This window comes from Canis aureus, chromosome 33, assembly GCF_053574225.1.
Source record: "Canis aureus isolate CA01 chromosome 33, VMU_Caureus_v.1.0, whole genome shotgun sequence".
Lineage (NCBI taxonomy): Eukaryota > Metazoa > Chordata > Mammalia > Carnivora > Canidae > Canis > Canis aureus.
Window position 1 is genome coordinate 1771191 of NC_135643.1, and position 12631 is coordinate 1783821.

The 12631-nt window shown below is 41.2% G+C and overlaps 1 protein-coding gene across 10 annotated transcripts in view; it reads left to right on the plus strand.

Annotated features, from left to right (window-relative positions):
* The window catches only part of SEPTIN11 (septin 11), a 105083-nt gene that overhangs the window by 557 nt on the left and 91895 nt on the right, over window positions 1–12631 (plus strand). The gene's annotated exons all lie outside the window — the stretch shown is intronic.

Genomic DNA, 12631 nt, shown 5'->3' on the forward strand with positions numbered 1-12631 from the left:
GAGACCCCCGCGTGAGACCTCACGGGGCCGTGCGGGTGCGAGCGCTACGGAGCGGCGCGGCTGGGAGGCCGGGGGCGGCGGACCCAGGAGGCGGGGGCGCGAGGCCGGGGACCGAGGGAGGGGGCGCGGGGAGCCAGGGAAGGACGCGAGAGGGACGCTCCCGCCCCGGGGGCGCCGGCTCAGCTCGCGGCTTGGAGGGCGCGGTCCCGGCCGGCGCTGGGCATCCCCGAGCGGGAGGCGCGGGAAGGGGCGCGGGCCGTGCCGCTTCCTCGGGACCCGCGGAGGCCGCCTCTTTCCCCAGGTCTTTGCCGATCGATGTTCAAAGTCCACTTTCTCACCGCGGGTATCGGGGCGCCTCGAGCGAGGTCTCCCCCCCTCTGTACCACCCCTTTTTCCCTCTCTCCCCTCCTCCCCGCAACTGTGTAGCTGCAGGTGGTGGCTTGAGAGGTCTTAGGGTTGTGCACGGAAGTCGGAGACCCTGGAAGCTCCGAAGCCCCGGGCACGCCAGGCGGTGCTCCGACTCCCAGGCCTCCCTACAAGTCCACTCCGGAAACCCGCGCCCTGTGCAGCCCCAGCCGCCCCTCCCCCACCCCCTCCCACCCGGCCCCGGGAGGTCCGTGGGGACCCTCTGCGTGTCCTCGCGGTTTGCTGGCTCCGCTGCCGAGGTGTCTTCGGACACGTTCCCCACAGTCACAGTGTGCTGTGGTCACGTTGAAGCATAACGGTGGGTCCTTTAGGGGTCTTAGACGCTAATATTTAATGGTATACGGTAAAGAACCCAGGTCTCCTCTTGCACACAGTTGCCTTCTTGACAATTCGTGGTCAGGGATTGTTGTCACCGAGGGAATTGCACGGTGCATTTTGCTGGCGAGGAAGTTGAGGTCCAGCAAGGTCAAGTTTATCTGAGTAAATTACTCCCACCCCTCTCCCCTGTCCCTACGCTATACTTCTTTCCAGGGCACAGATTCCAATAACTAACAATTGCCCACTTTAGATCATTGGAGAGCATCTAGGAATGCAAATCTGGGGCGAGGGAAGTGTTCAGTAACACCTATTGCTGGTGCGTTCTTGAGGCTTGGGGGATGTGGAAGAAATAATTTGTTGCACGTTTTCTATAAATTAGTTAGTTCATAGATGTCAGTTAAATGGGAACAGTATGTGGATTTAAGGTTTAGTTGTGTGGCCATAATCATATCCAACACCAGGTCTGCTAACCAGATGTGAGCTTAATCCCACACAATTCTTGTGTAAGACCTCTTGTATTCAAATAATGGAGGAGATTTTAAAAAGTGTATGTGTACAGAGGAGGTAACTGCTGTCTCTGCACATTCCCTGTTGGAATTAAGATTAAATTACAGTTTAAAAACAAGACTTTTTTTTGGACTGCGTTGTGGAATGGGTCATCAAGAGTTGACTACAGAGTTGAAAAGTCTTTTCATATAGTTCCAAGGAATTGTTGAATTGTTTCACTTTGTTCATTCAGTTCTTGTTTTAAGTGTGGTGCTTTTAGTTGTGTCTTCAAAACAACCCTGGTGAATGCAGAATATTTCTCCAAACCCAGCTCCAAGGGATCAACACTACATCCTCCATCCTAGAATTCTCTACCCCTCCTGTGCCTTTATCTATTCTATGATTTGAACAAATGGAAGGGTGTATTGAGAGAAAAGAATCATTCCGAAGTTGATTTATGTATGGATGGAGTTTCCCTAGTTACTCCTTTAGAATTAGACTTTTTTTTTTTTTTTTTAAAGGTGTTTAGGAAAACATGAACAGACTCCTTTCCCTACAAACTGCCTCTCCCATCCAGATTGAAAGAAAGTTCAGTTAGGATAATTTGCTCTTAATTTTAGGCATTCTTAACTTGGAACATCTTAGTGAGATATCCTAGGTAAATACGAGATTTTACTGGAGAAAATTCCTTATATGTCAGATGGAATATTTTCTGTCTTATGAAGTGGTTACATTCACTTACAAACGTTTAAACCTTAAGGCTGAATTCAGATGTTTCTAAAGCAGATTTGTCGGCCGGAAAACATAAAGGCTTCAGGTTAGTGTGGTTCTGTTTATTTCTGTTCTAATCTCGACCCCTAGCTTCTCCATTTTCTCGTGGATGGTCTTGGTCAGAGAAGATCCTGAAGTATATCTGCTGTTCCCAGAATATAAACTAATGATTAGCAAGAGCGTTCTCCCCTAGGGATGTGTCCACATTTTGGATGAGTTGGTATTTTTGCATCCAAATCCCAGGACAGCTATTATCTTTATTTCAAACAGAGCATGGTAATTTACTGTACCTGGGAATGAGGCTTTATGTAGCTGATCCACTCTCTTAAGGTGTGATGTTCAGGTTACAGAGTCTACGAGGTGAAAGGAACTTTTAGAGGTTATTCAGTTCAGCCTTCTTCCCAATGCAGAAATATTTCCTACTTTATCCCTAACAAGGTATGTATTTAAACTTTTCTGGCGGTGGAGAGTTTCTATGATATCCTTCAAGAGACATGTTTAATTGTTCTTTTTTCTGTCAAAAGAAATGGAAAACCAAGTTCATTCTTTGTCAAAAGAGCCAAAAGAAATGGAAAACCAAGTTCATTCATTCACTCATTTAAAAACCATTAATCGAGTACCTCCTGTATGCCAGGTCTGTTCTAGGAGCCAAGGTTATAGCAGTGGACAAGACAGAAATTCTCTTTTTTCACCGGGAGCTTTTATTTTCTGAGAGATTTAGTGTCCATGTGGATAAAAGTGACGAACTTCAGTGGAGTATGTAAGCCATTTAGGAAGAAAGGGAATTACATGCCTCTTGCTGAGTCAACAATTATAATGCAGATAAAGATCTTGCTTGGGAATCATTAGAGAAGTTCATGAAGATATGGTCTGTTTTCACCAGGAAGAGGCTGGGGACTGACAATGAAATGTTATTTTCTCCTGCTATAAGTTTGCCGATTACATCTTGAGGTTGTAGCCTTCCATGTGGAGGGCTCTGGTTCTTTTGTACCTGGAGAAAAATTAATGGAGCTGAGAAAGGTCCTGGGGTGGCTACCTAAAGGCTAAAGGGGCTGTCGTGGGGGGAGGTTTTTATTTTTTATTTCTTTATTTTTTAAAAAAGTCTTTTTTTTTTTTTATTTTTTTTATTCATGAGAGACACACAGAGAGAGGCAGAGATGTAGGCAGAGGGAGAAATAGAAATGGGCTCCATGCTGGGAGCCCGATGTGGGACTCCATCTCGGGACTGCGGGATCAAGCCCTGAGCCAAAGGCAGGTGCCCAACCTCTGAGCCACCCAGACCTCCCTGGGGGGAGGTTTTTAAAAAAACTAAAGCTCTTTATTCAGTGGTAAAAATGATACATATTGAGACTCTAAAAACAATTATTAAGGAACAAAGGAAGTGTTTGAGGTAGTCTTTCCTTAAATCTTTTGAAAGTCTTAGGGTTTTTTTAATCTTTTAAAATATCTTTTAAAATGATGTGTTTACACCACAATGAAAAACAGACCCACGGAACTGATTAAAAGAACAAAACTACCCACATCCCACCATCCTGATATAAGAGCTCATAGATTGTTAGTGTATTTGCATCGATTACGAGAGATTTGCATAGGTAAGCATAACTCATCTCGTATAAGCTGCAACTTAGAAACCAAACTGTGTGCCCAGTAGACCCTGTCTTTTTGGACACTCATATAATAGAGGAAACAGATGCTCGGTGCTTTTAAAGGGGCTACCCTGTGTCTAGACAAAGGAATGAATGATTTGGATGTCCTACTTTGATTGATTGCCAGAAGATCTAGTGTGTATGTCCACTGATGATGCCACAGCTGATAATGATCTTTGGGTTTAGACTCCCTGTGGGGCAGGCTACAATCAGAGCTTTCTATGCCACTAGTTTCTCTTTATAGGACCTTAAACTTGATTGGGGGTGGGGTGTATAGGGGCAATTGTTGGATTTTATAATTTATTGAAAACTCTTTCATTGTGCTAGTTAGACCTGTCTCAACTGGGGTCAGTGAAGCAGAACCATTATTTAGACAAAGACCCAGAAGATCTAAAGCTTCTACTCCGTTGCCCCAAGGAGACCTACTTTACAATATAATTGATACCCCCTTTGTTGTTGCTGTTTTTAAAATCCAGATTGACAGAAAACTCCCTTCGAACTAAACAGTAACACCCCTGACCCACTCAGGCCTGCTGGCAGCCCATCAATGCAACCACTGTAAAACTTAAAAACAATACTGGGGCCAAGGTGCTAGAGACAGGCTTCTAAAAAGAATTTGCTGGGTGATAAATCAAATTTGCATCATTGCAGGCCTGGTCCGAGGTAGAAATCCGGAGTCTGTTCTTTCATGTGACTGGAATCCAGGCATTAGAACCATCTTTTTTTTAGGATCTATGTCAGTGAGTGTGAGTGCCTTACTCCAGTCAAAGGGTTCAGGAAGTTTACCTGGTGGATGCATTCTCTCCACCTGTTGAACCGTGACTGTATGGGATGGTGATGTGTTGATGGAGGGGGCAGGCAGAGGTGAAGAGGCAGGAAAGGCTTCATGCTCCAAAAAGATTATCTTTGGTACCCAGCAAGAAGCAGCTTTGGTCATACCCCTCTCCTTTTTTATCTTTTTTTTTTTTTCCATTTTAAAAATTGTTATAAAAATATACATAACATAAAATATAAGCCTCTGAGAAGAGAAGAGCAGAGTGTGGGAGCAGCTGGAGGCTGGAGAAGCAAAGCTGAGATGTTCCCAATTAAGGGCCTTGCGCAGAAGCTGGACCCTAAGGAGATGAAAGGAAAGGTGTATGAGGATGTGATCGCCACCATATGAACTTTCTGGTTTATGTGGCCCTGCTGTGAGTCACACCTTTTATCCTAAAGAAATTAGGATATAAAGAAGGGCATCACATGTGAATGCATGATATGAAGAACCCAGTTAACAATTTCTACTATCTGCAAATGAATGGGCCCAGAAAGATGTAAGGGATTCTTTGATTGAATGGATGTAAAAATTCTACTTGTTCAGAACAAATTTGGCTCTGGTAACTGACCTTCATGGCTAAAATTTAAAACTACTTGTGAAGTAAAGACATCTTGTAGTGATAGTACACCCATATGTCTGTGATGTTCAGCCTCTGGGAATGTTGATATAATTGTAAGTAATGTCAAACTCCATTTTCTAGCACGTATTAATTACAAAGGAATTATGTCTGCAAAACCCAATAAAGTATACCTGTTTTGATAATTAACATTACTTTGGGATCAATTTATGATTTTCTTCATAATTTATTCTTATAGAAGTAGAATCACAATAGTACAGATAGCTTAGAAATTGAAAAACAGAACAACCCTCAGCAACCTAAACACATCAGTAATTATGCTTAGCTTCCCAATCTATCTGCTTCATCAGATATTTTTTCCATCCTTTTCTCTTAGCAGATACTGAAGTTATGATGTTGAGTATTTGAGATGCCAAATACTGATCTCTGATGCTCTCTTTAGATTTCTCTGAAGGATGAGTAAGCAGTAGGAGGAGTGAGGAAGTGAAAGGATGAGTAAGGAAGGTGAGGTGGAAAAGTGTGCTAAGCCAAGGCGATAGCATTTGCAAAGCTCTGGATGTGAGGCAGAGCCTCTTAAGGAAATCCAGCTATGACATCAGCACTCAGGGTTGAGTAGGGAAAGTGGACATATGTGACTCTAGGCAGGTGGGGGGAGACCACATCATGCAGTGTATTCTTGACTGGGTGACGGCCACTGAGGTGGGCACTTGACAGGATGAGCACTGGGTGTTATTCTATATGTTGGCAAATTGAACTCCAATAAAAAATAAATTTATAAAAAAAAGTGCATATTTTCTATACAGTTTTTTTTTTTAAGATTTTATTTATTTGTTTATTTGTTTCACACAGAGAGTGCACAAACAGGGGAAGCAGGACCCCAGGATCATGACCTGAGCCAAAGGCAGGCACTTAACCAACTGAGCCACCCAGGTGCCTCTCTACACAGTTTTAAATTTAAAATATTTTATATCCTATCCACTCCTGTTCCCCAACTAAGGATAACTCCAGATTTTTGGAATTGATTGGTAGAAGATTTTCAAAGTCTGTAGAGTATGAATTCTTCAGGATTCAGTAGAATAGAGGGAAGATGAGAAAGGATAACTAATTCCTTTTATGACCAAATTGCACCCTTAAGAATAGAGGAAGTAAGTGAAGACTGAGGAAGCACACAAAGAGGAGGAGGGGTCCAGTGACATCTCTAGCATAGTCTTCTTTATTGAGGCCTTCATTGATGTAGAACTACAGATTCTTGTTTTCTAAAACATTGAAGCAACTGAGTCCTAAAGGGTAGGAATATGGCAGGACTCCTACCTTGGACTGCAAGTGTCAGTCAGTGTTCTCCATAAAGAAAATTAAAAATCCTTTGGATTCTGTGAAAGTAGGAAAAAAGTCTGTTAAAAGCCAAGACCTAACACCTTTTTCATTCTCTTCATCCCTTTGTGTATTGTCAACATAAATTTTGAGTCTCATTAAGTGTGCCCATTACGTTTATTCAGACCTGCTGTTGAAAGAAAAAGGCTTAGCTCAAACCCTCTGTGCATAGAAAGTCTGCTCAGCATCTTGATTTTTTTTTAATTTTTAAAAGGTGAAAGAAATTGAAGACGACACAAAAGGAAAGATATACCATGCTTATGGGTTGGAAGAATTAATATTGTCAAAACATCCACGCTACCCAAAACAATCTATAGATTCAATGCAATCCCTATCAAAATACCAATAGTGTTTTTCACAGAACTAGAACAAATCATCCTAAAAGTCATATGGAATCACAAAAGACCCCAAATAGCCAGGACAGTCTTGAGAAAGAACAAAGCTGGGAGTATCACAGTCTCACATTTCAAGATATACTGTGAAGATGTGGTAATTAAAACATTATGGTACTGACACAAAAATAAGCACAGATTAATGGAACAGCTTCGAGAACCAGAAGTAAACCCACATTTATATGGCCAATTAATCTACGACAAAGGAGACCAGAATATACAATGGGGAAAAAGCAGTCTTCTCAATAAATGGTATTGGGAAAACCACAGCTATATGCAAAAGAATGAAATCGGATCACTTTCTTATACAGTACACAAAAATAAATTCAAAATGGATTAAGGACTTGAATGAGAGACCTGAAACCATTAAACTCTTTAAGGAAAACATCTTTTGTACATTGACCCTAGCAGCAGTTTTCTAGATATGGCTCTTGAGGCAAAGGAAATAAAAGCAAAAGTGAACTATCGGGACTACACCAAAATAAAAATCTTTTACGCAGTAAAGGAGACCATCAACAAAACTAAAAGGTAACCTACTGAATGGCAACCTATTGCAAATGAAATAGCCAATAAGGGGTTAATATCCAAATTATATAAAGAACTTACACAACTCCACACCAAAAAAAAAAAAAAAAAAAAAAGACTCAGTTCAAAAATGGGCAGAGGACCTGAAAAGATGTTTTTGAAAGAAGACATGTAGATAGGTAACAGATACATAAAAATATGCACAACATCACTAATCATAGGGAAATGCAAATCAAAACCACAATGAGGTATTACCTTACGTCTTTCAAAATGGCTAGTATCAAGACAAGAAATAACAAGTATTGGCAAGGATGTAGAGAAAAAGGAACTTTCATGCACTGTTGGCAGGAATGTAAATTGGTGTGACCATTGTGGAAAACAGTATGGAAGTTCCTCAAAAAATTAAAAATACTGTATGATCAAGTAGTTTCATTACTGGATATTTACCCAAAGAAAATAAATACAGTAATTCAAAAAGATACATGCACCCTTATGTTTATTGCAGCATTATTTGCAGTCAAGATATGGAAACAACCTAGGTATCCATTGATAAACGGATAAAGAATGTGGCATATATATGTACAATGGAGTATTATTCAGCCATAAAAAATGAGATCTTACTATTTTTGACAACAAGGATGGACCTAGAAGGTATTATGCTGAGTGAAATAAGACACCGTATGATTTTACTTATATAGAATCTAAAAAAGACAAATGAACAAACAAAAAACTAAACAGTCATAAATACAGAGAACAAACGTGGTTGCCAGAGGGGCAGTGATGGGGGATGGACAAAATAGGTGAAGGAGATGTAAAGGGGCAAATTTCCAGTTACAGAGTGGATAGGTCACAGGGATGAAACTTGAAACAGGGAATATGGCTAATAATATTGTAATGGTGTTGGGTGGTGACGGATGGGAATTATGCTTTTGGTAAGCATAGCTTAATGTATGGAGTCGTTGAATCACTATGTTGTGCACCTGAAACTAAGATAGCATTGTAAATCAACTATAATTCAGTTTAAAAAACCAAAAACCTTTGTGCACTGAAAGCCTTCTTGGTATCTTGATTTTTAAATTTCTACTTAAACTGTCAAGATATTCATCTCACTTTATACTTAAAATTCCCAAGAAGTGACATAGACAAGAAAACTGAGGAAAAGGGAGCTGACCTCTAATGTGGTACGGCCAATTACTGGGAGGCCTAGGTTTTAGAGCTAAGGTCTTATACCACCATATATACAGACCTACCATTTGTGTCTGTCTTTTAGACTAGGTTTTGCTTAGGTAACACATTGGTCCCATATTTTGGTAGCTTACACAGCAAAGGTTTGTTTCTTACCCATAGTCTTTGTTCCATCCTTTGAGATCTCCATGCTGTGTTGACTCCAGGACCCAGGTAGGTCTGGACTTTGCTAGTTTGGTGGCAGAGGAAAAAGATACGGAATCCTGAAGCATCAAGTTCTTAGATGGATCACTTTGGTACAAACTTAATTGGCCAAAGTAAATTGGTCACTCCTAACTTCAACAAGATGAGGCGGATCATCCTTCTGCAAAGAGTGGCTGTGCCAGTCACTTGACCAGGCTTGAGGGCCATGGGATGGGGAAGTAAATCCTCTTCTAGAGAGGGCAGGAAACATTTTAAATAATAAGACTTCACCAAACTGTACTAGTTAGGGTATCTACTATAGAGGCAAGGGTCTTTATTATTATTTTTTAAATTGTTCCCAATCCATATGATTTTTCTCACTCCCTTTGTCCCTTACTCTGATTCCAGTTGGACATAGTAGAATGAGAAGTGTGTGTGTTAAGCAGCCAGGATGAATTGAAGGCGGAGGATGTGATTATTCCTATTGTTCACTCACAGGGAGCTTCCAGTAGCATCCTCACTAAGTAAGGGATGGGTGGTGACCTTCTGAAAGACCTCTGTGTTTTTCTCTGGTGGCCCCAGCTCTGGGATTGTTTTGGGAAATGGTTTTGAGGCCATTAGACTTCCAGCTGCTTGACAGAATTATTTCTCTTGGGATGCTTCCAAATCTGTCCTTTCCCGGCCCATCTGCCCCTAAATGCAGATGCGTCAGATGGCACCTTTCTTTTCCTTGTTTTCTCTCACTGAGAGCCAGTAGTACTATATCCCATTTTGGTTAAGAACATAGGCTCTGGAGCCAGACTGCTTGGGTTCTAGGGTATCAGCTCTGCCATTTAACCACCTTTGCAAGTTAGTTACCTTGTGCACCTCACATTCATCAGCTGTAAGACAATAATAGTACCTTCCTCAAAGATTTATAAGATTAAATAAGTTAAGATCCACAAAGTGCTTGCAGTGATACATGAAACATTCATCCTCAATAAAAAAAGAAATTAGTATGGAAATAATAGTGTCTTTATACCAAAGACTTGAGTTCCAAGCAGAACTGCCAACCCACTCCACCCCAGCAGGGAGTGAGCATTTGTCCCGTCTCTCACACACCTGAAACGTCTCTCACACACCTGAAACGCAGTGTTCCCTTTTTCTAATCAGAGCATACTTTGGAGGCACAGATCCAATAGACCCTCCCCTTGAAGCCTCAACTCGCTAACCCGTTTTTGGTTATTTTTCTTTTTCTGAATTCCTGCGGCAGTGATTCCCTGCAGCACCCATCTATCGCCCTAATAGTGTTCTGGAGTCTCTGCACCACCGCCACTTTCTTTAAGTTCCTATTTAAATAAGAATGATCAAGTGTAGTAGGGAATATTTAAAAAAAAAAAATCTCATTTCCACAGCATTTGTTCTGCTAGCCTCAACTATATTCATGAATTCTTAGCCTGTATTACCAGATATAAGGGAAGAGACTGTGTGGTACACTCCTCATTAATAAACATGTGGCTGAGTGAAAACTGATCCTTTGGGGAAGGAAGAGTTGTGCCAGTCCACTTCGTCTCAGTCCACCTTTTTTTAAGATTTTATTTATTCATGAGAGACACAGAGAGAGAGGCAGAAACACAGGCAGAGGGAGAAGCAGGCTCCATGCAGGGAGCTTGATGTGGGACTCCATCCCGGGACTCTGGGATCAGGCCCTGGGCTGAAGGTGGCACTAAACCGCTGAACCACCTGGGCTCCCCCCCCAGAGGCATTTCTGATAATGTAGGAGACATGCTTGGAAACACTACAGGCCAAACAGATCCATTGTTCAGTTTTCCCAAAATTTGTTACCTTTGCTCTCACTCTGAAGTTTGGTTTGACTTTTTGTAGGGGCGTGTAATATAGGACTGTACTTCCACCTGTTGGTATAATGTGATTGTTTATTACATACCTCTTTGTTTGCAAAGCCTTTTCCAGTCTTTTTCTTTTTTAATTCCAAAATAAAGGAAGTAGGAGGAGAAAACTTAAACTCAATACCGAAATGTGTGATTTTTCCATTTCTCAAACTAAAGCTGGAATTATTTTTCAGATTTCTTCCCTTCCTTCTTTCCTTCCTTCTTTTCTTTTCTTGTCTTTATTTTATTTTATTTTTTTTTTAATTTATTTATGATAGTTACAGAGAGAGAGAGAGGGAGGCAGAGACACAGGCAGAGGGAGAAGCAGGCTCCATGCACCGGGAGCCCGATGTGGGATTCGATCCCGGGTCTCCGGGATCACGCCCTGGGCCAAAGGCAGGCGCCAAACCGCTGCGCCACCCAGGGATCCCTCTTGTCTTTAAATATAATTTGAGGGTACCTGGGTGGCTCAGTCCATTAAACGTCTGCCTTTAGCTCAGGTCATGATCCCAAGGCCCTAGCATTAAGTCTCCTATCTGGCTCCCTGCTCAGTGGAGAGCCTGCTTCTCCCTCTCCCTCTGTCCCTCCCCCGGCTTGTGATCTCTCTTGCTCTTAAATAACTCAATAAAATCTTTAATAAATAAATAAATACACACATTTGGAATGTTGTTGCTAATTTGTCCATTCTCTTTGCCACCGAACTCATTGCACCCACTGCAGTGATGTCCTAACTGAAGTTGTACAATTCCATACATTTTTCCTGGGGATTAGATTTCAATGGGTAAACACTGATCTTCACAATTTTCTCATAGTTTGATTAGATACTAATCAACCCCTTCAGCTCCTCTTTGATGAATCATGACTCACACTTTCCCAAGATAAACAATAATGATCTTAAGGTCAAGTCTTCTATTGATTATACAACCTTCTTTCCAAATGGAAATATCACTGCAGTCTGCAGAATAATGCTGTCAGAACTCTCTGAGATGATGGAAATGTTCTATTACTGCAGTGTCCAATATGGTAGCCACCAGCTATATATGGCTGTTAAACACTTGAAATGGGACTTGTGCAAGTATAGAATTTGATTTTTTTGTCTTGCTTAATTATAATTAATTTGTGTTTGAATTTAAATAGCTACATGTAGCTAGTGGCTACCATGTTGAATAGTGAGCTTTAAGAGTATGGCCTAAAAGTATTTATAATCTGATATTTCTTTTTCGTTTTTTAGAAAACTTTTATTAAGAAAAATTCCAAACATTATACAAAAAGAGGAGGTATAATGAATCCTTCTATCCCATCATGTAGGCCAATCTTAGGTCATCTCTTTCCCTTTCTCTCTGACCTCTTCTCTCCCTACTCCAAATTCCCCAAATTATTTGTTTGTTTGTTTTTCAAGATTTTGTTTTTTAAGTAATCTCTAAACCCAACTTGGAGCTTGAACTTACAACCCTAACATTAAGAGTTGCATGCTCTACCAACTGAGTCAGCCAACCATGCTGTTTATTTATTTATGTATTTTTAGTAATCTGTGCACCCAACATGGGGCTTGAATTTATAACCCTGAGATCAGGAGTTGCATGCTCTTCCAACTGAGCCAGCCAGGTGCCCCTCAACCCCCAAATTTATTTTGAAGTAAATCCCAGGTACTACCTGATCTCATTTTAAGAGCTAAGCTGATGGGCAGCCCTGGTGGTTTAGCGGTTTAGTGCTGCGTTCTGCCCAGGGCCTGATCCTGGAGACCTGGGATTGAGACCTGCGTCGGGCTCCCTGCATGGAGCCTGCTTCTCCCTCTGCCTGTTTCTCTCTCTCTCTCTCTCTCTCTCTCTGTCTCTAATAAATAAATAAAAAATTTTTAAAGAACTAAGCTGACAACCTGGGGGTTAGGAGGAGCATGGCATCAGGAAGAGGTATTCAGAGATCTTCCTGAAGTGGATTTGTGATTTAAAAAGAAAAAAAGCCTTCAAGTGTATGGATAATAAAAGTTACGGTTTGACAGAGATCGGTAATGAATATATAGATGAATAATATTCTATATCTTTAAGATACTTCATCCCCATCATCATCAT